This window comes from Melanostigma gelatinosum, assembly GCF_949748355.1.
Source record: "Melanostigma gelatinosum genome assembly, chromosome: 4".
Classification (NCBI taxonomy): domain Eukaryota; kingdom Metazoa; phylum Chordata; class Actinopteri; order Perciformes; family Zoarcidae; genus Melanostigma; species Melanostigma gelatinosum.
The window spans coordinates 13,159,726-13,186,551 of NC_136637.1; the positions used below are offsets into that span (position 1 = coordinate 13,159,726).

General features: G+C 41.4%; 1 protein-coding gene across 2 annotated transcripts in view; it reads left to right on the forward strand.

Annotated features, from left to right (window-relative positions):
- The window catches only part of pde4ba (phosphodiesterase 4B, cAMP-specific a), a gene marked incomplete at its 5' end in the record, with an annotated part of 131,841 nt that overhangs the window by 33,866 nt on the left and 71,149 nt on the right, over positions 1–26,826 (forward strand). The window lies entirely within an intron of this gene.

A 26,826-nucleotide genomic window follows, 5' to 3' on the forward strand; every position in this document is an offset into this window, starting at 1 on the left:
AGTGGGTGGTTGAGGGGCTGAGAGATGGACATGTAAGATGAGAGGTAGTAGAGGGGTTAACCAGACAGCCAATAAGGGAGAGAAGGTACAGAAAATGAGGTAGATGGTTAAAAAAAATGAAGATGCTTGATGTCTTCTAAACATAAAACTGTTTTCTGACAAGAGTTTGAGAGAGGCCAAACTATGCTGTCTGGTGATTTGTCACTGGGTTAGATGATTACATAATGGAATGAAATCACATTCATCAGACTTCCCTGTCCTCCATTTTGATGAACTGTATCCCTGCCCTGTACCTGGGTGAAGTGTGTGTGTGTGTGTGTGGATCATTCCTCGTTTTGGATGGCTGCATTGATGTGGAGGGTTATGCTGTATGTGCGTTATGCAACCTGGTGGTCCTTAACCTTTTGTGGTTCACACAACCCCAATGAACAAGTCCATGTCTACACAACACAACACACGCTCAACACAAAATGACAAATGCATTTGCAACATCACACAACATTTTGTTGTGTCATTCACATTGATTTTATTCCTAGAAGAAGCCCAGAAGATGTGGGTCTGACTTTTTTAATTTAACAGGATTACAGCATCATGATAATATATGTTCACATTCATATTATTTGCATCATTTTGCGCCCCATCCCCCACCCTCTCCCCGAGTCTACCTCTTTATTTTGCAGCAGTTAGGCGTTATTAGGGCTTGCTGTGTTATGCAATGTATGGATTAGAGGCGAGGAAAAGAGCTGCTGGGATTTCACTACAAAGGCTCAAGGTGACTTTAGTCCCTCATAAAAAAAAGCAGTGACAGTGAATTTGTTCAAATTAAGCAGCAGCAGTCAGAGATACTGTTTTCTTAATTTCATGAGGTTTGTGAAGGTTAAAATCCTCCAAAAAACAAATAAATCAGCATATACCAATAAACACGTACTACACATCTCTTTAAAGCTTGACATGTATACACATTGGTGGTAACATGAAAAAGCTTGGCTTGTCACTGCTTGTATGGAAAAAGGAATATCGGGAGGGAAAGGTAAAAAGTCTAGATGTGAATCAGCTGTTGTATGTTGTGTTAAAACACGCGGTGTTGTTTCTATGGTGGAAAGAAAATCACGTTTGTGTTTTCCTCTGTGGATGAATGCAGATGTTGTTTTGTTGAATCGGTATGTGTGTTTTTAGATGCACATTTAGCATTTTTAAATGTAATGGACGTGTATTCTCTCTGCTGTCTGTCTTCTCCTCCCTCCACAGCAGCAGACAGAACGGGAGCTCATGTCTGTTTATCGCTCCTCTCTTTCATTGTACAGCCTATTTCTGAGCAGACGGAGAGATTTGTGGGGGTTGGGTCGGTGCAGGGGGAAAAAAGAAGGCTAACGGCTTCATTTAGAAATCATTAAAGATTTCAGTAGTGTCCTTCGCCTTGTTTGACCACAGTACATGGGCTCGATTCCAGAGTCATGACAGCACCCATCATACCCATTAACTGCCAGTCCAACCCATTAAAAGCCAGAATCATGACAAAGCGTCCTTAAGCGAGATGCGGAGGTCTATCTGCTCACTCCCTGTAATGCTTCGAGAGTGGCGGGTAAAAAGCTAAAATTAGAAATGGGGGAAGAAAAAGCAGACACGGCGAGAAAGGGACCAAAGGGAAAAATCAATCAGGACAGCGAGGATAACATTGGGGAGATAACGGCACTTGCCAACTAGTATCTGGTGTTTTAAACTTATTTTTCATGCTTGTTTTGTTTTTTTATCAGACTCCCAGTACATAGGTTACAGTTAATAAAAGGTAAAAGGAATAAGTAAGGATTACAAGATTAATCACAGCACTCCACTTCATCCCATGACATTAAATACACTGTGTACTGCCTCCGAATATCATTATCCCTTTTGCCTTAAAAAAAACAAAAGTCACCTGTCCTGGGAATCGCTGGCCTAGTTGTCTCCCCACCTGTGCCAGACGTAAGCAAAGTTACGGATGATGAAAGATTAATACGTGTCGTCCAGGCTTTTCTACTGTTGGAAAAATTCACAAAGCAAAACTCAATTATGTAATCCTGTTTTTATAAATTCTCCAACACTTAGCTCTGCATTAATTATCACTGATTATCACTAGAATGGAGAAAAATAAACAGCTCTTAAACAACTTAAATATTTAATAAAAGTAGATGAATCTTATTTACGGTTGCAATTCAAGATGTTAGTATTACAGTATGTATGTAGCTCTTTAAGTTTAAGTTGTCATTTTAAGAGTGCAGCATCAGAGTTTAAAAAAAAATCCCATTTCATATTGGTAATACAGTACTTAATAGTTGTTGTGTTTAAATCCACTATCAACATATTCAATATAACAATGCATTAAATGTGAATATTACAGAGAATCATTACCTGGATCTGTAAATGCTCTCTGCTTTACAGAGCTTTAATAATGAGTTTCAGATCATTATTTCAGCTGTTTAACAACTTTACTGTTCAAGTTCACTCTCACCGTTCTTAGCATCGTTTTTAGCCGCAGCAGGCAGCTGTTATAGGCAGCAAAAATAAAATCTAAAAACCGAACACACTTCCTGCTCAGCACCAAACAGTAGATTTATTTTTCAACAGAAATGTCTTACGTCTTTTTAGACGACATAGACATGCTACGCATTTTGTATTTTGGTCTCGAGACATAAAACAATCCGTATTTTACAAGAAATAAGCAACAACTGAAGAAAAGTCAGACAAAGATTTGAAAGAGCATGTAGCAAAGCTATGCGTTGTTGTCTACTCTTAGATTTATCTTGTGAATCTACCCTTTGGCGCCCATCGGCCAGATTGGAAACCACTGGTTTAGAGGGATTATGTTTTCTTTTGACACAGTCACAAACCTGTATTTGTCTTGCTCTGGGCTCAAATCAAGAGTTTACGAGCCGATCTTGAGATAGGGTGTAATCACAGCTATACAGAGACATTTCACAGATGTATTACGTGATTCATTATCTGCCCTCAAAAATATTCTCACTTCACAAGTGCGACGGGCGCAGACACGCACGCACTTTTATCTCGCTCGACAGACTTGCTCACCACCTTTCCTTCTGTTGAAGGCCTGGGCATTGTTTTGATGTCGCTCTGCCTGGAGTTTCAAATGAAAATCTGTTGCCAATCATGAATCAGCAGCAAGTTTTCCAAACTCTTATATAAATTCCATCCTTGCTAGCATTATTTGACTCTGTTGTGGTCTCGTGGCTGATGAACTCCTGACCTACTCGCACTCAGACAATGATTCTTCTGTTTGAGCTGTTCAGCTGTTGACTTATCTCTTTAGTTGTCTGTTTGTGTCTCCTTTATGCTCTCTTTGTCTGTCTTTGTGTGTGTCTTTCCTAAGTTTCACCATCTCCGTCTGCTTCTTTCTTTGGATGACAGTCTTCTCTTTTTTTCTTGTGTTTTTCCATTTATGTCTATGTTTCTTTTGTAGGCATCCCCTCTCCCTTTCTGTCTGTTCTCCTCTGTCGTTCGTCTCTTTTGCACTCCAAAGCACCACATGATGTTAAATCTTTGATGGCTGGCAAAGGCGTATGACTGCTTTGTTTTCCACTAGCACAATAAGCACATTGAGGAGAGGGAGAGATTAGCGGGAAGTGAGAAACTGCCATGGGAATAAGAAGATGGGAGAAGACAGGAAATGTGGATTTGTATAATAAAATGAAATACATGTATGTAACTGCTAAACATTACCTAACAACTAACTAAAAACAATCACACCTACATATCTGTGAAATGTAAAACAGTTAAGGCAGTTGTTTCTATCTACAGTTCAATTAGATTATGTCCTCCTGTGTGTTGACGTCCCTCAGATGTGAGAGATACCAGAGAAGGCTAAAGGGACAGATAAGAGGAGGAGGAAGGAAATGCACATGTGTATATATATAGAAAGAGGGAGACAGATTAACAGATCTCATTTACCACAGAGGAGTCAGCCCCAGCAACAAATATAAACCGAGGTCGCTCTGCACAGAGGGTTATTTACTTTAGCTTAAATGTCAACCTACATATCCATCCCACCACATTATTCTGTCCAGCACTCCGGCTGCTATTGATTTGTTTCTTTTTCTATTCGGCTCTGTGACGCGCCCACCAAATCATCTTGATATGGACATCAGCCAGTGTCTTTTTGCCAAATGCTCACTTGAGGAAGAGTTGGATATGAAGAAAAAAAGAGAGATCATTTCATGACAGTGGAAATGGACATCTACCGTAAAGTTGAAATATGTTATGACATCATGCTATACATGTAGCCTTTTTCTTTGTAAACATACGAATAACACCCTAGTCGCTTTCTGTTCTGGGAATGGTGGCCACTGTGGAGGGAGAAATCTCCTCACAATGAAAGTGGAGCAGGCCAGCACACGTGGACTGATATCTTTTCAGTCACACGGCGCTAAAAACGTTACCGAAACTGATTTACAATTATAAGGAATTTAATTCCACTGATGCAAGTATGATTACAGTTAAACATTGGAGTACATACTCCTATGAAATATTAAAACAATAAAACCCCATTTGCAAAAAACTCTACTCAGCTCCTCAGGTATAAAACACGTCTGTCCTCTGCGAGCATTCACGGGAGAGAGAAAAAGACTTTAATTCAAACCTCCCACACATTCGTTCGCGACTCCTCCCCTTCCGTCTATCTCAATTGCTATTGGCTAACTTCTCTACGCACTGCAACGCCTGTCTCCATGACTCTCTTGCCCTGAGTTTAACACATTCAATGATTGTCAGTTATTGTTTAATCCCGTCTATAATAATCCTTCAGTGTGAAAGTTAACCTTCTGCAACTTGGCAGAAGCTTCATGTCTTTTAGCTACTATTCCTACATCACTTTATGTTTATCTTATTTATGCATTCCCAAAACCCTTATGATTATGACTAATTATGAATTATTAATTATGAATTATTAAACACTTTTATTATATCTACTAACTACAGTTTTTTGCTCAAATTTCTTACACCACTGTGTCGCGTATTGACTCGTAATTGTTTTTGTTGGTTTCGTTTTTGTTCGAACACATAAGGGCTTGGTGCTAACAAAGGAGCTGCTGTGTTTAATTTACAAATACTGAGCCTGCTTGATGTATAGATACCAGCTAATGTGTTACTGCTTTCAAGAGACAGGAAATTAAAGCTTCTACGAGCAACTTTAATTCTGTTTTGATTTTGGCAGTCTTTGTGGACAAAGGATAGTATTTCCGAGCACCAGAGTCCCTTTAGAGTCTGGTCTTTGCGTGGAATCCGACAGCATGGAAAAAGCCAATCTTCTTGCTGATGGTGTCGTTTGCTTATTTCGGTCATTCATAGAGGCGTCGGTATTAAATTACGTCCGTTTCATAACCAGTTCAAAGTTCCTCGCAGTAACTTTCACTAAAGTTAGTAGAACATTGGTGGGCTGTGACAGGAACAGACTTTAGCCGCTGTCAGTGAGCAGCAACATGACAGAAAAGCAGAAGCTGATTGGTCCTCTTGTGTGCATTCAAAGTGCTGATTGTCTCACAAGTAGAACCTTATAGAACCAAGTTAGAGTTTGACTTTGGATATATGTATTTTTTTGTGTTATAAATAAAAAAATCCAAAAATGCATACAACTAAAGAAAATGTTGAAAAGAAATCAACCTCATATGTCCAAGGTGACATTGTAAGGGTAACATGTTAGATCATTGCAAATTGTAGAAGCCAGCACAGCCAGAATTTTACATGCAGTTTAACATGGTACAGCGACCCAGCAGTCCTCAGAATTTAGGGATTTACTTGGTCAATGGCCAATTTTTTAAGGCAATGTAGATCTATGTCTGTCTGGATCTGGCACTGCCTCGTAACGTCACTTGCATTTGTCCCGCCCACAAAGGTTCTAATTGGCTCGGTTGTTTCTCTAAACACAACACAGCCATTCACAAGCGCAACCACATTTCTTTTTGAGTCACTGATGAATTTGGTGATGTGGGCAGTGATTTAGAGGTCTGAAACCAGGCTTCCTCCTCCTCCTCCTTGTTCTCTCACACTGCATGACTTGCTTCAGCACCCTCCATCTCTCTCTCCAATCTCCCTGTACCGAACCAGTCGAGCAGAAAGTTAACGATTACTGATGGGTGGAGGAGTATGATGACTGTGTGATGTGTGTGTGTGTGTGTGTTTGTGTGTGTGTGTGTGCGTGCATGCCTCTGTGCTTGTCAACATGTATGTGGTTATCTTGGCCAGGATTGGGATTCAAAGGATGGAAACTTGTGACAACTCATGGATGACAAATGACGTGTTTCATGCCTTTTAATATTTTCATAGTGCATAACGGACATGGCTTATTCAATTCTCAGATTGTTCATGTTGATTTCATAACTACCTTATTAAATAGTTTTTTCACTCTTAATACAATATGAGGGATTCATGAATTTGACATGAAGCAACTCGAATGCTTGATTGCACAAGCAGTCTTTAAGTTAGCATGCATGCAGTTGTAAAGGGCTGATGGGAAGGTAAGCGCTTGTTCCCTTGGGATGTCTTGGTGGTTGCTTTAAGCTATACTGTAAAGAACATACTGTACCATACTCGCACTGCTGTCAGTTTGAATTTAGCTGATGAGGTGTATTGCTTGCCACTTGCCCCTTCTTCACTTTGCTCTATATGGTCTACCCAAGCGGCGATGTAATCCTTTTAAAGTTGCCAGTGACCAGTACAAGTCATGATGAAGACATACAATTCTGTATTCCATTTGTTGACTTGTAAAGCCTAAAGAAGAAATAGGATGTTAGAGTGTTAACTGTCAGCTTGCAGCTACTACAATGTCAGTGTTTCATGAGAGAAAGACAATCATCTTCTTAGAATTCTTTAGCAAATGTAACTTTTTTTTGTCTTTGACTATTCAAAACCGTTGCTTTTCTCACTACATTTGAAGTCATGGGATTATTGATTTCCCCAAATATGACAAAAATAATGAAATTGTTGTTAAACATAATGAAAATACACATCATACTGGTGACAATTCTCTGTGGGATCAGCAGTATTGTAGCAACCTTTTATCATTACAGGGAGTCATTTGATTAATTGTTTATAAAAACATATTCATCATTGCAGTTTTAAGTAGGCACCAGAAAAATATGACAACATACTGTACTGCAGAATGTGAGGTCAATTTGAGATCACCAGTATTATAGTGAGTTTTTTCACAGAGAAATAAAATGCTGTATAAAATGTAATGGAGCTTTAAGATTCCTACGGTGCACAGATAGACTTCCCTTTCCTGTTTCAACTCAGTATCAGGCTTGTTGTAGATTTAAGAGACTTAATAGAGCAGCTTGATAATGAAGGAACTGCAGAAATCTAGTCTAGAAGTAACAAATGCATTAACTACGGTAGTTTTTCTGTATCGCTTTGAGACGGGATGCGCCTGATTTTGAAATTTTCTCTGTAATAGGATGTGATGGTCAGTGGTGTCGAATGCAGCACTAAGGTCTAACAAGACAAGAACAGAGACAAGTCCTTTGTCTGATGCAATTAGAAGGTCATTCGTCATTTTTACCAGAGCTGTCTCTGTGCTATGATGCTCTCTAAATCCTGACTGAAAATCCTCAAATAACCTATTATGTAGAAAGTTGCACAGCTGATTTGAGACTGCTTTCTAAAGGATCTTAGAGCAGAAGGGAAGGTTATAAATAGGTCTATAGTCAGTCAACAACATGTGGCTTTTAGCACTAGCATTCAGGAAACATGGGAAAACCCATTTATCTGTGTTATATGTTTTGCTCATCCCCTTTCCTATTCCTCTTTCTACCACCCCACCCCCATCTCTTTCCCCATCCAGCCTCGATAATATATAAATATTGATATTTGCAATGACATTTTGGATGCTGCAGAAGCCACGTCTTTCTTATTACTCGTCGCGACAGCAACGCTGGCATTGTTTTCACCTTGTGGGTTTCATGGCAAAATGTGATCCTGGAAACACTTAGTGTAGCAACTTGAGAAGTGGTTTTGAGTACTTTGTCGGGTGTTTATGTCTGTCTGTCTGGGCAGAGATTTTGTCACAGCAATTTTGACACAAGATGCAGTCACAAAACTTGTGTGTGGTCTGAGCTAGGGTGCTGAAAGTAGGGGGGTTGGAAGTGGGCAAGGGAGCCCACTTTACTTCTCTGGCTCGATGTGACGTTTCGACTGGTGTGATCATTTCCAAGCATTTGTATGTTTTATAATCAAGCTCACACCAATGCTGCTGCATTCGAAAACGTTTGGTGGTGCTGTGAATTCAACCTCTTATTTTGGCAGGTTTCGTTTTTTTTCTCGCACTTTGGTGGCACTTGTAATTTAAGCTATAATCGAGAACCACGAGTTGCCTTTTCAGATTGGAGGTAGTGGATGGGGTTCGGTGGGAACATCCATCTGTTCATCCTATGCTTTTTTGGGCTACAACTGTACATTTTGTTGTTAACATATTACTGTTAGTGAGCAAGCATGTCTTAATTAGTGACATGCACATAGTTCTTTGTCTGCGTGTATAGTATACGTTCATCCTACTAGGGGGGACTACAGCTGTGTCATTAACCTGTTACTCTTGACTGTGTGTGTGTGTGTGTGTGTGTGCGTGTGTGGTGGCAGGCAGCTGTATATTCTTTTCAGCCCATTCAGAACAGCACAAGCATTCGTTAATAAAAGCTCTAAAGCACCATTTGTATGAGCTGCAGAAAGCAACAATACATTTCCTCTCTGCCTTTTCCCCTTCCCTCTGCTCTAAGAAAGACGGAGCAATTATTCTCCACTTGATTGCTGTCTGTCTCAGTGACTGAAAGGAGCTGTGGCAGCATCCTTTTTTTTCTGATGGCAACAATGTGCAGCGATGCAAAAGTGTGCTATAGAGCTGCATTGTGCTTTATCTTATCAAATGAGCACAGGCTAGCTGCATCGCAAAACTGAAGTTTTTTGGAACTGAAGTTATTCAGAAGTTCTTTCGGCTGCGCATTAATTAACAAAGAAAGAACATTAAACTGTTTTCTTCTTTCAACAAAATGTTTTTTCATCAGCAAACATCCTAGCACCAACTACATTTAGCTAGTACATCAAATGCTTTTTATATTTTGTGATCTTTGACTTTCATCCTGGCACACGCAGTACATCTGTTTCTAGGCACTGAGAAGCTCTGAGAAGTAAACTATTATCAGGAAATATTTCCAATTTAAATGAATAATGTCAAAAAATATACAAATACAGGACAGAGAAATTCACTCAAGGCAACGTTAGTTGTACAGCACCTTTCAAGCACAGAGACAATTGATATGCGTTCGAACAATTAAATAAAACATGAATTGGGATAAACAAAAATCTGAATCAGAACCGTTTATTGCCAAGGAAGTTTGCACCTACAAGGAATTTCTCGTGGCGGGTGGTGCGTAACATTTAACAATAAACAACAACATTAAACTATCAACAATCAACACAGTGCAAGAAATAGAAACATATTCAAATTTACAATAAAATATAAAATAAAGTGCACAACAAAACAGATAACAGGACTGTAAAACAAGTGAAGTGTAAGTGATGAGTGTGTTTAAATAAAGAAACGGGGATGTGCAGGGGAGAGACCAGAAGGAGATGTCATGGGGATGTCAGAGTCAGTGGTCAGTGGGGGACTCTGTTAATGAGCCCGACTGCGGACGGGAAGAAACTGTTTGTGTGGCGTGAGGTCTGAGTTCTGATGGACCGCAGCCTCCTGCCAGATGGAAGGGGCACAAACAGATCATGTCCAGGGTGAGAGGGGTCGGCAACCATCTTTCGTGCTCGCTTCAGGGTCCTTGAAGCGAACAAGTCCTGGAGGGACGGCAGATTGCAGCCAATCACCCTCTCAGCAGAGCGAATGATGCGCTGCAGTCTTCCCTTGTAAATAATGATAGACTTACTTTACAGTTAATCAAGTCACCAGTATGCTGATTCAGAACTACTTTTTGGATGGTGGAAGAGCTCAATTATCTTTGTCCCTTTTGTTGGGAACGACCAAGTGGAACTCTGTAATTGACGACCAGGAATCCTGTCTGCAAATGTATACCACACTTGTCCTCAAATTGAAGTGATCTGATACATCTCTCCCCTCTCTGCGCTCAATGTGGTCATTGGGATCGAGGATAAAGACTTCTGACGTGGTCAGACAACATGTCATCTAGTTCTGCATAACCTGACCCCTACAGACACTAGAACCAATGCAGTCAAATACAACAGCGCCGCAATAAATCCTACTTACATGAACGTTATAATGTTTCGTTTCTTTCTGGAGTCGTTTTAGAAAATTGTTGATTCAACTTTTTACTTTTTGGAGGCTGTAGCTTGTGGTGCTGTTGAATTATATTGTGTTATACTAAGAGATATTTGTAATGTTTGTCTACTTTTAATTGAAGTTAATTCAAGTGTTTGATCCCTGAGCGGTTACTCTTTTGAATGTGTATAATAGGCACTTGGGGGTGCTTGGGGATGCTAGGCTGTCTACATTTTTATCTTACTTTTCTGTTGACAGCACTTCATTTTAGCACTTTAAAACTCCAAAGCATGCTGAAATGATGAGTACAATCTTCTGATTTGATTTATCGTACAATTACCCATAACACTGTTAACAATGGGACTTGAAGAGGGATTAATATCCACAAAGTTCACCAAACAAACAGGGAATCAGGGTCGGTTGACTAGAAGATGCCCAGTCTGAATAACTATCTTCTGGCACAAAAGGTTCACTGTGCTGCTGTCTGATAAAGAAGATTTCGGCAACACATTTACACATTGTCACATTTTAACAGTCATCGTTGTCGTCGTCACGAATGTCATTTTCATCACTGCTCATTCCATCAGTGTTCTGTGCGTACAGCACTACAGAGTGAGTGTTGGAATGTGTCTATAACTTTTTGCAGCAGAGTCTGTGACTTGATGCATGTACAGTATGTCCATCTGTGCCTGTGTGTGTGTGTGTGTGTGTGTATGCATGTCCCTGTCTCCTTGACTCATTGTCACCACAGGCCTATGGGGAAACCACCACCCACACACTTTCTGATATGCAGTGGGAGATGCGGAGTGTGTGTTTACATGTGCACTGATGTGAATAAAATTGGACTTGAGAAAGGCTGAATGGTTTAGTGTTAGTTTGTGCTCAGGGATAAAATGATGTGTGTGTGTGTGTGTGTGTGTGTGTGTGTGTGAGAGACACCGTAAACCAGGGACATTATATGGAGGAGAAAGGAAATGGAGAGATTGTTTTTTTTACCAAATACTTCCTCATTTTATTAAAACCACCTCTATAAGTTAATAGTTTTGTGAAACCGTTTGTTGACACTGTGTGGTCAGGTGTCTGGTTTTTAGTCACATCTATGGACACTTTTGACACCAAAGTGTTGTAGTATTTAGTTGTTTGTGCTGTTTAAAGATATCTTTTATCTACTCCCCAAATTCCCTATTTGGACCATTCTACTACGCTTTTGTGAGCTGTTTACTGATTTAGTTTGTTCTGCGATCAGTTCAATGCATACCAAACGAGCCATTGTTCTAGTTGTTTGAGGCTGGTGTGTTGCTAACACAACAGTTAGTTTACTGTTGGGCTAACTGATGTGTATTATACTTTAATTAGTTTGGACTGTTTACTAGACTCATTTCAGTTCACCTATAGAGACTTATTGTCTTTCATTGGAAATACTTTTTAATTTATAATTTGTAATCCTTGTCACTGTACTAATTTATTGACTCCGCCAGGACGTCCATGCAATCTGTCCAGTGACTCACGTTTCTCAAATCATCTTTTATTGACTGCCTGCTGACTCCTCACTTACTAATTGTAACTGGCCACTGGCCGGTAGGGGCCACTCGTGATAACACAGCTTTTAGTGTTTTTGGAAGGTGTGTTTGGCTATGAGCTAGCAGCTAATAGAGCTATCAGTGTGCACACACTGCGGAGTACCTGTCGGATGCTGGCCTGCGGCCAGAGACACAGTGGGGGAAAACAGTTTACACACTTTTATTGTTTTGGATATTGTGTTTGGCTAACAGCTAACTCGTGAAACTAACAGTGCACACTTTCTGACTTAAATAATGGAAATCTGAGGGTCACAGAGTGCTATGTGTCCGGTGTTTATCCATGCTGGTATGTTGGCAGTGAAATATTGATACTATATTCACATCCAAAATTCCCTCTCTATCGCCTGTCCTCATGTGCAGACAGTTGCTCCCAGTGACTGGATGAGTACCCATGGGTGTGTTCATTTTGTCAGATCACCCATGGCTACCCTCACATTTGCACGTGTTCCAGTTCACATTGATAAATGTCCTAGGGCTAGACGATATGGCTAATAAGTAATATCTTGTTCTTTTTAGGATAAGCCGTGATATAGAATATATATCTGGATATTTTAATATTTTTTCTAAAATGACATAACTGCTTCAATTGAACCCTTTGATGTATGATCATACACCAGTGTTATCAACTGAGTCGACTAATATGAATTCAGAGGAAACGTAGCTTGTATGTGACATTTTAGAGGGCTTTCACTTTGGGAGAGTGGCTTTGGAGGGAGGCCTGAAGGAATGGGCTGTCAGTGTCGCTGACTTGGCGACTGCGCCAGAGAAGCCGCTATCAGCAGCTCCAGCCTATGGCATTTTACAATGCATAAATTAGCCAGGCGGCAAGCAGACTTTCTCTTACACATAGCTCTTTTACTCTTACCTAGTTCAAATCACTGCATCTCCTGACAGAACACCAACGGTTGAATTTGAGAGCATCCGATATTGGAAGCGAGAGAAACACGATAGCGGACTGTGGGAAAACAGTTACTGAGAACAAGTGTACCAGTTTTACATAGTTTTTGTCAAGTTGTCAATCTCGCAATCGAGTTTTAAACTGTTGAGGGCTAAAAAGGCGAAGATGAACATGAAGAAATACCATTTAACCCAGGTGTGCTCTTGTTATGCTGTGTAACTGGTAACATTTGGCATGTCTTTCATGCTGTCTTTCACCTGATTTCGCTCTTTCTCTCTCTCTCCATCGTGTCTGTTCTGTGATTTAGACTCAGTTTGCCTTTAGTCCCTTTCTGTTCATTATCCCTGCTCTCCAGCAGCGTTTGTTTAGCTAGTGTCACATTGATTAATACACACACAAACTGTGAGAGGCCTTTTCATAAACTGGTCTGACTTCCTTAATCATTCTGGTTCCCTACACCCAGAATGTGAGTAGAGTGAATAGGTATTCATATGTCCACTATTGACCCTTACAGATTTCTCAGCTGCATGATAGTAAAAGAATAGAGCAAAGATCAACAACGTGAGCAGCCATTTATTTGTGTGCTGTGCCATCCCCTCGATGGGAAAAAAGGAAGTTAATGGGGACAAATGCAGCATTTCACATAGCAAGTTATTTCTCTCAGAGGTTCTCCCTCACAATAATAGCCACAATGTGCTGCAGGATTTCCAGTTGACAGTTGGCTGTATAATTTACTTCCATCTAAAGTGTGCGATATGTCAGGGCTCTGCGTCTGTAGTTTTGGAGTTCCCCTGCCCCCTTGAGACCAAAAATAGTACAGTATTACAGTTGATTAAGATTTCAGATGGTTTAATTAAAACAGCCACTGCTGCTATCACGACTATTATTTCTGAACACACAGCTGGACCATTGACCAGCCTTAATCCCAGCCACCTATTAGGCAGTCTGTGGTCTGTGGACTAAGTGGATTTGCCGATGCCAGTTTAAGACAGCCTGGAAGGGGCCTTTCTGTTTACGATAGTTTTCTACTTGATGTAAACATCATAACTCAGTGGCATGTGGGTGAGACTTCATATAGGAAAACATTCCAGGTGGCGGTGGAAACACACACAGAGATGTGCAGATAAACACACTCATAGGGAGGTACAGTATACTGTACACAGAGCCTATAGGTTGATGTTAGGGTGGAAAATATATAGATTTGTGAAATATATTTTGAACTTCCTAGAGAAGTTAACGAGGAACAAACACTCCTTCGGTTTTTCTTTTTTAAACAATGGGATCATTCTGTGCTGCCAGTACTCTATACTGTCCAAGTGTGTACTTTCTTTTCTACGTGTGTCAACCTTAAAACTAAATATATAATCTAAATATTCTCTTGAGGAACCTTTGCAGGACTCTCTGCACTTCTCTCTTGTCTCTGTGCAACTGTATACATGTTTTTCTTTTTCTCTGTCTTCTTGCTTTGTTTGGGTCCCCATCAGCCCGTTGACTGCAAGTCTTACAGGAGCCCTCCTACATTTTTTTGTTTCCACTTTCATATGTAACCTTTCAGATTATTTCAGAAGGCACCGAGCTCTCAGCCAAGGAGCCTGGCATTTGAAGGTCAGTTGTACAGAACCACGGGGGAGCCACGAACTGCTGTTCAGATTACAGGGCAGGTGATGATAGAAATGAACGTAAACACTCTTACATCCACACACATAAACACATTGTCTCAATAATGCATGGAATAAAACACCAATGTGAAAAAAAAGAAAGCTTCCGGTTTAGTTTTAAACTCATCTCTGAAGATCTTGTTTTTGACATTTTGGGTGGGCTAATATTCTTCGGCCTTCAGAGAGATATTATAAGATACAATTTAATTTAGTTCCTCGTGGCCAGCAAGTTAATGAAAATACTGATGAGTACTCTTATCATGTGCAGCTCTACTGTGACCAGCAATAAGCTGTATGGCCTCACAAAACCTTTGTCTACGTGAACACGACGTAGAAGACATTGTTTTATCCTTTTCAAATGAAGCATAAAGCCGCCTTAGCTTCAGAAAAGTTCAGTTCTAGAGGCAAAAATACAACAGAACAAACAGAATATTGACAAAATAACACCACTACTTTACCTTTATCCCTGTGTGTGTAATCCTAGTTTGGCCAAATAACAGATTAATAGATTAGGGAGAAAATGAGTGTTGAAGGTGCCATACCATGTTTTTGTGTTGAGAAGTTCTTGAAATCTAACATTGCTTCATTTTTCATCAGCACTTCAGACTCTCAAAGTTTCTTGACTGAACTCATTGGCAGTAAAAGAATTCACGCTGACCGTGAATCGTTAGCATCCCCTGTTTGCATCTGGCTCGGGATCTTTTTTTCATGTCATTCCTATTTTCTCTCTCTCTCCTCGTTTCTTGTCATGTCGCTACTAAGGAAACCCCCTAACCCTCCAAAAAACGAACGAAAACAAAACAAGATAAGCAAGGCAAGAAAGCAAAAAGCGTATTTCTCAAAATGTCAAGCTATGCCTTTGAAACAGCTTTCTCTCCCAGTTTTGAATTCCCCGTTTATTCTGTTCTTTTCTTATATTGGCACTGATAGTGATGTTTAATTGTTTGCGAAACACTTTTCAAGTAAAAAAGTTTTTTCTCAAGCTATTAGTGTCTTACTTTTTACGTGTGTGTATGTGATAATGCATATGTTTATTTGTAATTTGTTATTAAGCGTGTGCCCATGTATTTACCTGCCACATGGGATAATTAAATACTTGCATTCTTCTTTGGCTCTGCTTCCTGCACTACACCTCTCCTCCTGCCTGTTATGCACAAAGCTCCCTTTTTCTTCTCCCCCTGGTATTTTATTGCAGTCGACTCCTTCCTTATTCCTCTGCTGTTCATGTGTCACACACAGCAGAGTGGAGTCTGCATTGTAGTCATCACTAATTCAAAGGAAACATGGGATTTTATTTTCCTCTCTGATGCATGATGCATCCATTATTCACGTCTCCACAAAAAACATTTCTAATCGCTGGCACAAACACATAATGGGCACAAGGAAGAATTCATACTGAGCATATTGCTTTTATAAAGTGAAAACTGTATTTGTTGTTATTATGAAGAAGATGAGATTTGCTTTTAGCTCGACAATTACGCATTTTTGAGCAGACAAAAATAAACTTTTTTGAAACTTAAAAGGTCCTTTGATTCCTTTATTATATATAAACCCACAAAGATATATATATATATACATATATATATATATATATATAGGACAGCAGTGATGTATAAAAAAAACCAGATGCATAAAAGACAAATAACTCGGGAGATTAAATAAACTCCCCTCGTCTCATCTTTCACTTGACACTCAGACTTCACTCAGACGACGAGCGAGTCTATGAAACGGATTGTCAATCTCAACACAAATTACCTGCTGCTACTTTGTGGTGGAGCTCAGAGGATATTTCATCCAATCTCCCTCTTTCTCACTCTATTTCCTCCCATTTCCACCTCCGGCCCTCTCAGCAACAATGGGCTCCCTTCAATATCCCGCTTTCCACTCCAATCCATCAGTGCACTACATTTGCTCGACCGGTTTATCGACGTCATGTCGTGCATGCTGCTTAATAACAGTTATCTTAATTGAAATCAATAGAGGGATATAGAATTGAGAGTGGCTAGGAGGGACTGAGTGGCGGCAGTTTATGTATTTCCTGCTCCTCCACTCTTCTGTTCGTGCTCGTCTGTCTCACAGTGAGTGCTATGCCCCAAGAATGAAAAAGCCTGCTGTCCTGCCTGCCTACATTGCACTTGTTTTTCTCTCTGTGTCCCTGCTGTCTCTGGTAGTTGACGGACAGGAAAGATGGGAGGGAGGCGTAATGACATGTGACATGCCAGATTGGCGGGTACACAGTATGTGCCTGAGTCATATGAGCTGCCACGACACCATCAAACCCCACAGTTTATATCACTTGCTCTAGCGGCACGAGGAATTATTCAGATAATTCTGCAGATAAAATGAAGAATTGCGGCGTCTCTCTGATGACAGTCATGATGATGTGACCTTCTCTTTTAGTTACGGAAATTCCATCAATAGTCCATCGAACAGTTTTCACCACAGATGTTTGGCTAACCTCTGTTTACATGAAGGGTGGACTTATTACTGGTTAATGTAAAATTACAGGCTGCTTCTTAGTATTGTCACATTGCATGCAATCTAGATGAATGACAGCACGTTAATGTCCGGATTTGTTGCCAATATGACAAGACATAACCAGTCCAAAACAATTAACCCAAAACCTGGGTTAGCCCGGGTTGTAACACCGTGTGATACAATGTCATCTTGTGGGAAACTTAGTTGAGTACATGAATGAATAGACCAGACCGTTATCAGGTCAAACTAATTAAACCTGTTTGTCGAAGCTAACCTGTAAGATTAACAGAAAGGACATGCAAGGTTGTGTGTAGGACACTGCGGAGCCATTTAGAGTCTGCTGCTTTATAAAAGGTGTTAATGGCTGTGCACGGTGGCCGTGCCATGGCAGCAATCTGGAAGCAGAGTGGTGATAACGTGCTGGAAAGGCTAGCTAAGCACAGAATGAAAACACTATTTTTCTCCTCAGACCTGCTTGAGGGGACCTAGTACTCGCCTTCTCATTCAAATAGTCCAGTGTGAGTGTGTGTTTGTGTGTGTAGTAGAGCATTATTTATCTGGATCCTCGCAGGAAAGAGTGTGAATGAAGTATATGATCCCCCTGGTAGGTTTTATTTGAGTGGTTACCAGTTGTTTTCGGCTTGTTTGGGCTCCCTGCGTTTCTCTCTCTCTGTATCTCTCTTTGCATGAGAATTTGCATCCTCTGTCAGCAGTGACGGAGGATGTTGCTGGGATTTGGTTGCTGTAAAGTCGTGGGGGTGCAGCATTACCAGTGCGAGAGGTGTGCGTGCTGCTGCATTATATAAACACAAGCATGTGCGCACACCTTCTTTAGGCTTTGGTACAATTAATGGAATTAATGGTTTGTGTGTGTTTCGCATATGCAAATACTTTGTCCACAATGTTCCCTAATTACTTGTGTCAGTGAGTATGGTGTGTGTGTGTGTGTGTGTGTGTTTGACGAAGCAGCCTCCCGATGTTTTATTCTGCCCAAATTAATAGGTGAGATGTTCCAGAGTGTTTACTGGTTTGCCAGATTTTATTCTGCTTAACAGGACACATGTCTGCATGCTTACTATTACCTATTCCTTTGCTTCCGATGCAGCGGTCAGATTCTCTGAATTGGTAATTGCTCCTCTACTGATAAAAACATATATATATATATATATATATATAATATTAAACAGATAGGGTGTTGGCCAGATGGGGCTCATCCACCAGAAATTGTTTTATTTTTGTCACCAATATGAAATAATGAGGTAGGGTGGGCTGATTCACACAAAGTCTCATGTAGAGTTTATTGCTTTGAACACTTAGATGTATGTGATTTTGCATTGACTTACTGTATTGTGATATCTATCCATATCAGAAAATATTCTTATCAATATTGCAATAATTACTTTGCTCACTCCTTTCGTAAACTAACACTCATGAAACATTACAGAACAAAGATCCCATAAGTTCAGGAGATTTCAATCTTAAGAAAATAAACAAACTCAATCTCCCAGCAGTTTGTGAAATAGTCGTGAAAATGAATCAATTGATTCATGTACATGTGACGCTCAGCACGACTAATGTAGGTTTTAGGCAACAAAACCACTTAGTTAGTTCACTTAACAGCAAACGCCGGTCTCGTGGTTGAAAGTCTTGTGATTCCACGTACACAAATCACTAGATCTCAATTCCATGACGACCGGTATTTCACAAACTGAAATAACATACTGGTATCAGATTATTAGTTTGTATCAGAATTTGTATCAGGAGATCTGTGTGTCCTGAACAGGCTTTCCTCCTCATCTGTATCTGCCAGCATATTTGAACACATATCAAGCAGCGTGTGTGTGTGTGTGTGTGTGTGTGTGTGTGTGTGTGTGTGTGTGTGTGTGTGTGTGTGTACCCGCAGGGGTAATGAGGCATAAAATCAGACATGGCTGGTCGTCAATGGTCTTGTATGGCGCCTTAGTTGCGACACACAGGGCTTATACACTGTTCAAACACTAACCACCTTGTAACTGCGTGTTTGTCCTCCGGGATTTGGGGTGGCGCATAATGCCATAAAATGAAGTCAATTTTCCATAACAGAAACATTAAATATTTTGTGAGGGACTATTTTCTTTCTCCTCCTGCAAACAGGGTTTGCAAACATGAACGCACAAACACTCCCCCTCTCCCCCCCCCCTGTCCACTGTCTCTCAGTGTGACAGGTGACATGTAAGTGGCCGGACGGTGATATGTGATCACCAAGGAGGCAAAAATGGGATGAAGTTGAGGAGATGGATGGTTTCCACACTGTTCACAGTCATCCTGGTGAACCTTCTTGCCCCTGAGGGAATAATCACTGACCAGCATCGTTGTGTGTGTCAGCTCTGGAGTGTTATTGTGTTTGTCAGGGCGACAGATGTGTGTGTGTGTGTGTGTGTGTGTGTGTGTGTGCCCGTGCGCGCCCTCACAACGGTGAAATGCAGAGAGCGGGACCCTCTTTTATTTTATTCTGTCCACTGAGACTGCTACTGCTCGGTCCCCATGGTAACAACCTGATCAGGAACCGTGGGGTTTAGCGTGTGTGTGTGTGTGTGTGTGTATGCATGTGGGGTGATGGGGGTGATGGGGGTGATGGGGGTGAGATGGACGGAGGGTTAGTAGGTAATGTGATAACAGGTTGGCAGGTATAGTGTTTCATGGCTTCTACCCTTCCCAGCAGTGGGTGTTATGTTTTTATACTGTTTGTAAAGACAGGTTATTTGTTTTTACTTGTAAATTTATATGCGCAAAACTGTTATAAAGAAGTAAGTTAACGAATTGTTAACTTAGATTGTAATTCGATTGGTACAATATCTTTGCAGACGAGGCTAACAATTGTCCTTCCCTCAAATGGCCTCAACTTGAACAACTTTTATCCCATTAAACAGTGAGGGTCACTCTGAGTAAATTTTCCGTCATCTACAAAACAATTTAAATCAACTGAGCTTGGAATTAACATGACATTGATGTTAGGCTTCCTTTTCTTTCAAAACTCATGTCTCCTCATCTTTTCTAAAGAAAATCACCTTAACTCAGTCTGCAGGTGTAACTATACACTAAAGTTGCGCTAGCCCGTGGCTGCCTTGTAGCTCCTCCAGAACTCCAGTATTTTCTCTCAGTCAGGCTACATTCACTCAATCATCTGAATCATTTCTCTCAGTTTGCCGTGTGTGTGTGTGTTACAGCTTTTGTAAATCACTTCGTGTGAATGTTGAAAGCTGAAAGGCAGCGTTTCGCCTCACTTATCAATGTGTGCACTTCGCAGGAACTCATCTTCCATCGCACGTGTGACTATTTTGGTCCCGCTCATTTTTTTCAGCTGTCGTTATTCAACATCACAAGTTCATCAGTTTGTGTGTGCAGGTATGATTTCACTCCAGAAGAAATAAATAAGCATTAACGACATTAACATGAACAACAAACAGGCTGGTGAACTGTGTCAAGCAACAAGAAAATGGATTCACGAACTTGCTGATACAAATCAAGGAAGCCAATCAAAAATGAATTGGAATCCAAATACGTGTCGCTAAGGTATTAATTTTATTGTTAAAGCTGCACACACACACACACACACACACACACACACACACACACACACACACACACACACACACACACACACACACACACACTTTCCTTCCACCTTCCCCTCAGTAGCAATCCTCTGACTCTTTGATCATCAGGAAATGGAATTGGCTCTTGCTCTGGCCCTTCTTCCTCATGTCCAAACAAAAGGGCCCTAGTTACTGCTTCCAAAGCAACAAGATGATTGGCTGGACATCAGAATGGGCCATTTTAAGTAAAATCTTAAACTTTTCTGTTTTTGTCATACATATCAAGTGGAGCTGAATGAATTGTGATTTTAAAGGTTTTACATAAAAAAGACTAATGATGTAAAATATTGACTGGAAATATTAAAGTACAATGTTGAGGTACCTTGCTCAAATATTTCTACTTCAGGCTGCAGACCTCAAAACAATCCTGTAATAAGACATGATGTCCCATTTGATGGGTAGATTTGTGTTTGGCTTGTGGATTAGTGGAAACCGCCTGATGATCACGGTTACAGTGATCAACCGCTTACACGGATTAAAAAACTTGTGACAGAACCATTCCTATGCAAATAAGTAGCTAATAGTTATTAAATAGTCCTTTCAGTGTTCACTTTGGGTCCTTTCATATACATGGTAATCAAGATTTTCTCTAACTAAGATAATTCAAAATTATTTTTGTAAAAACTTTAACTTTGCCTCGCGGTAACCTGTCTGTTTCCGGTTGGCTAAAGGCTGTTTCTGCATGCACATTGAAGTCATGACAGGAAAAAGAAAGTATTCATGAATAAACATACAAGTGTAAGAAAGAAAGAAAAAAGCAGAAGAAGAAAAAATATGACCTGGACAGACATGATCACTATTACTTGAGATATTCTAAAGAATTTACTGGTAGAGTATTCCTCATTTTGTTGGAGAACCCCTCTCTCTCTCTCTCTCTCTCTCTGTCTCTCTCTCTCTCTCTCTCTGTCTCTCTCTCTCTCTCTCTCTCTCTCTCTGTCTCTCTCTCTCTCTCTCTCTCTCTCTCCTCTCTCATTCACCCCTGGGGGATCCCAGACTCCACTTTTACAACCACTGGCCTAGAAAAGTCACACAAGACCCAAAATGAATTACAACACAGCGAGTCTTGGCAACCTCACAATCTGCAGTGCGTTTAAGGTTGAACTGTCTGCCAGCACCTTGTGTCAAGTGTGCGTGGCCTAAAAAGCCTCCCCGTGGCTGCGGGCTGCTCTGCCTCCTGGCAGTCGGTGTACGGCAACTGGGTAACGAGCCCCTGCCAACGCTCGCCATCTGCCAACGTCCTTGTGGTGCTCCTTGTGAGGAGTCCAGGCGGAGAGTGTTGAGCGAAAACAACAGACCCCTCTGGAACACAGTAGCGCACACACACGGACACACACTGGTCCGTTCCCACGAACACATTTGTCTCACTGACTCTTCTCGCACCTCTTGCTCATCAACATGCAGCGATTGTTGAGGGTGATGAAACCGGAGTGGACGCAAACGATATATGCCATTGACTGTGAACAGCCTTAATTGGTGTAATGAGGGTTAATAATGACAGTAATTACTTGAGGTCATTGAAGAGGGTCATGGTGGTGAGGGTGATGCCGGGGATGATGCCAACCACAGCAATAATGAAATTATCCCCGTTGTCATTTTGCCACAGTTGAAGTGTTTCTAATCAAACTCACTTCCTCATGAAGTTGAAACTCAACTTGTGACACTGTCGCCCAAATCATGGCAACAGAAGACAATCGCTAATCAGCAGCTGAGAGTCTCGCAGGAATTGATCTGAGGCGCGGCAGACAAATTTAGAACAGCGGTTGATGTAGACTTCCTCTCATCTGCTATGAATAGCTGAACATGTTCGTGGCTTTGTAGCTCTTGGAGTAAATCATCCTGACTTGTGGAGAAAGCAATCCACTTCCTGCCACCAGGGAGACAAAAAGAGATGAGCTTTTAATTACAGACTTGTTTACTGTTGTCATTTTGATCACCTAAATATGTCCCAGAGGGGTTATGTCTCTCTCTCTCTCTCTCTCTCTCTCTCTCTCTCTCTCACTCACTCACTCACTCACTCACTCACTCACTCACTCACTCTGTCATCACAAACCACTCAACCAGACTGGATGCTGGATATGGGGCAGCAGACAGTTTGTCCTCTAGCTCTGGTTTTTCAGTCTAGGTTAGTGCTGAAATCATCCTGTCTTGTCTGATTTTCACGTGCAAAAAGAAGCCTGACAACCACATGCAGTGGCAGTGACTCATGCGATGTGTTCTTGATGTGTCACACGAAGACATGGTTGGGCATGATATGCTGTTTATAAATAGGCTTCAATTAATCCTACCTGCCATTAAATGTCCTAATATTGTTCTCACAAGATCAGATGTTTTTTTTTTTTTAAATGATCATACACTCATATATTTATTCGGATAATTACTACATCTACGTACAGTACGAAGGTTTGCAGTTAGGACTGGGTATCGATCAACCTCCACTCTCATCCACTCTCATCCACTCTCATCTAACTTTACCACATTCTTCTTCTCTTTGTCAGTTTTATTACATTAAATAGAACTCACAACACAGAATTGACATTTAGATTTGCCTTATTTTGGCCCAGGTGATGTTCTCTAACAGGCTAAAAGCTCTGATTTACTCCAGTTTTCCCCCAACAAGCCACCTTCCTGATGTTATGGCTGTTATTATATTTCTTAGCTGTTAAATCCAATTGAGTGCTGGTGGACCTTTTCTTTTTGGGCTTGTGAAAGCTAGCCTTTTAGAGGTCCACATTCAGATAAATCAAATCAAACACCCCTGCAGCAGATGAAGTCCCTTTTCGACCTAACGTCCCTTTTCCCTTTACCCCTGACGTCGTGGACACAGGTGGCGGTGCGAGGGTGACAGAGTGCCCCTGCCACTTGGATAAATTGTTTTCAGCTTCCCAACCTTGGTACATTCATCACATCTTTTTTTAATACATCTACTTTTGTCACTTACTCCAAATGTATCCTCTACGGCGAGACACTGAAAGCAATTTAAACACAAAACAAGACTTTTTAAGATGTGAAGCTGTTCTGGAGTGACAATGCATGTTTTTGGTCCCTGCTGATCTGCATTAAAAGCACTCATGCAATTGTCTTTACTGCCTGTGCCTCTTCCCTTTGCTCAAGTGGAACAAACCAAGCGTGAAGAGGGCTTGATTTGTAGTGTTTAGGCATAGTGGGTAGTATCACTGTAGTTATGTGGGTATTAATGTGGAGTGGTTATTGTCTTACACACTGCGAGTCCCTTGGCAGGAGTTTGGCGGTTTGGGTCTTTAATCTAGCACTAGGTTATCTCCGTGGCTCATTAAAGCTCAGAGACTACAGAGAAAAGAGCACTTGCACAGTCACAGCCATTTAAATTGCTTTTTGTGTGATGGAGTCTGCTGCATCATGGCACAACACTGGTCTGAGAATTACATTACACCGTCTACCCCACTGCACTATGGATTAAAGGACAGCAAGTGCATACATTCAGCCTCGTTATGCAGCTGTTATGTCAAGTGCTGTTGTCGGTACCGTACAGTCACTGAGTGGCTGCACATGTCAATTAATTCATTAGAGCCCATGGCATCATTAAATGATGAGTGAAAGTCACAAATGATTTGTGTCTGTTATGCCTCATAGCTTTGTATCTGTTAGCGTGTGACTGCTGTGTGCTACAAGTAGATTACGAGTGATTGGAATCTTTTAATCTGCTACTGCAGTCCATATGCTATAAAATATAATCACCACCACCACTCGGAATTTCTATGCTGCATACCACTGAAAGCCTTTTGATGTATCTTTCCAGAGAAGGTTTACTATTAATGTTTTATTATTGAAAGTTGATGCCCTAAAAATAAACTTTGTCAAAATAAATCCTTTCAAAGTTTGTGTACAAGCTTAGAAATGTGGCCCAGTCAGCTCTGCGACATGCTGATGCAGTGTGACGCATTAGCATGTGCCTGCTACTGTATGCATTTTGGCTTGTTAGGCAGCGGCGATGGTGCGAGCCTCACAGCTGCTGTAGTGACTGTGACTGTGCTTGTTTGATAATTGATCAGAGCCTGCGCTGTGAATTGAATGCAGGGCAGACCAGAGGTGGCTCAGCTCTGTTGTTGCTCTGCAGTGAGTGACTCAGCTGGACGAGCTTTACGGAAGACAGTGCATGGTTCTTTTTTTACAAATCCTTTTGATCCTTTTGATTATCGGAAGCTCTTTTGCTTCCTTTTTTTCATCTGCTTACTTTCACATTTCATCTCTGTACATTCATTCTCTTTCGTCTCCTTTTTCATTGCTTTCTGTCTCCCTCCCATCCCCTTTCTCTTCCCATCCCTTCTCTCATCCCTTCAGACCACTGATTCCTTGCTGTGTTGGGCTTTGTAAGCCTTTGAGGCTGGGTTTTGTCAGAAGGCTGTCGGGATGCTTTTGCAAAGTATACAGACTTACAGGCGGCAGCAAAGAAGTGATGCAATCCTCGCCGACACAGAGTTGCTCCACCATTTGTCTCATTGGGCTCATCCTCTCTCCTCTTGAGGATGACTAGGTGTGAATGCCGACTTGCCATATGGTTTGGACACCTGTGATGTGTCGCACTGTGAGCGAACCATGATTAGAGCCAATGATTCATGCAAGTGATTTTCAGTAAGACAGGGTGGCACGGTACAATTCTTCTCTTGATCACATGTTGAAGGCTTCTTCTTCTATTGCTCTCAACTTTTGGCCTTAAGTGGCACGTTTGCTCTTTCTTCCTGTGGCGTAGCGTCACTTAAAAGTTGCGCAAACATCAAGCACTCTTTCCTATTAAATAATACAGCAGGAGAAATCCTGCATGGTAAGGTGAGAGGACAGGGTAGATGATAGAGTGACAGAGAGAGAGAAGAGCTGATGGGAGTGCAGAAAGAGTATGAGGCATGGAGAGGTGGAGGACAAGCAGAGCAGAGGAGGGGTGGAAGAAGAGAAAGAGGTCTGTTCTCCTGTGTGCCGAAGCTGCCAACAGACTGGCCTGTCTTGTAAACCTGTATGACGTAGGTTTCCTTCTAGCCTGCTCCCATGTGGTGCTGCATATGAATTATATGGCTCTCTGTCAATGCTTCTCAGGCATAATGTGAGATGGAGGCCCCTGTGTGTGTTTGGCAGAGAGACTATAGTGTGTTTGTGTGTGTATAGAACAGAGGCTGGAATCTGATTCCTAGACTCAGGTTGCAGAACGTACGGTTTGTGTGTGTGCACCTGCAGGGGGTGTGAATGCGAGTCTACCGGCATACCCTTAAGGCTCTGTGGGACAGGGCTACACAATGGTTGCATAGAAAGAGGAGCCCCCCCCCGGCACCCGGAGTTGCACGCAAACACACATAGATCCCTTTACATTGGTGTCACCAGTGATGTCACTGGTCCATGACACAGGATAATGTGAAACCTCCAGGCGAGCAAAAGCCCACAGCTTCTAATTTGATTCTTTGGCCTATAAACTCTTGTGGGTTAATGTGTGCTCATATCTTGTTTGCATTAATATTATTGTTCAAACAGCACCATGGTGAACATTTCCTCGGCACTGTGAAACATTCTTAGTACGAAGAACCAGAGTGGTATTGGCTTTTGTGCAAGGAACACAGTGTTGAAACATTAGGTAGGTTGTCACGTGGTGGAAGATGATCCTTCAGAGAGACGTTAAAGACAAACTCAGAACATCTGCCTTTAAAGCTTCAACGATCATTTTCTGTGTCCAGCCGGAGGTTTGGAACATGAAATTCTATTCAATCGGGGATGTGAATGCTTGGAGTTGTAGCCGGTTGGTGCTTGTTGTTGTGGAAACCTGAGAAACCTCGGAAGGATGTCGGGCTGAAGGAGTCCAGTGGTTTCCTCAATGAGAAGAAAGATTTCAGGAGCCCTGAATGACTGCAGCTTCTGTTCTTGTGGAAACAAAAACGTGTGAAAAGGGTGTGAAAGTGTGTTTGGAGAGGCCATGCAGAAGGACTTGGGAAAGAGGGAGGGAAGTTGATGCCCAAGCTCTTCTCAGCAGATATTGAGAAACTGATGACATTGAACAGAGAAATTGTCAGTCAGATGAAGGAGGAGTTTGTGAAGCGGACTGTCGCATGCTGCTACAACTGAAGTTTGCCCATTTCCCTAATGCCAGATCCCGAGGTGGTCCAAGCTCTGCAGTAGCAAGAAGGCACCATAGCTGGATGATTATATACAGACTGCTCCAGTAGACTTAGGCTGAAGTCTGTGATGTCATTATTCCGGCTCTGCTAATAAAATAAAGTCCTACTATCCCAGTGGTTCCTGACTTTTAAAAGAGGACTGGAGGGTGTGCTCAAATTATCAGGGCATCACACGGCTCAGCCTC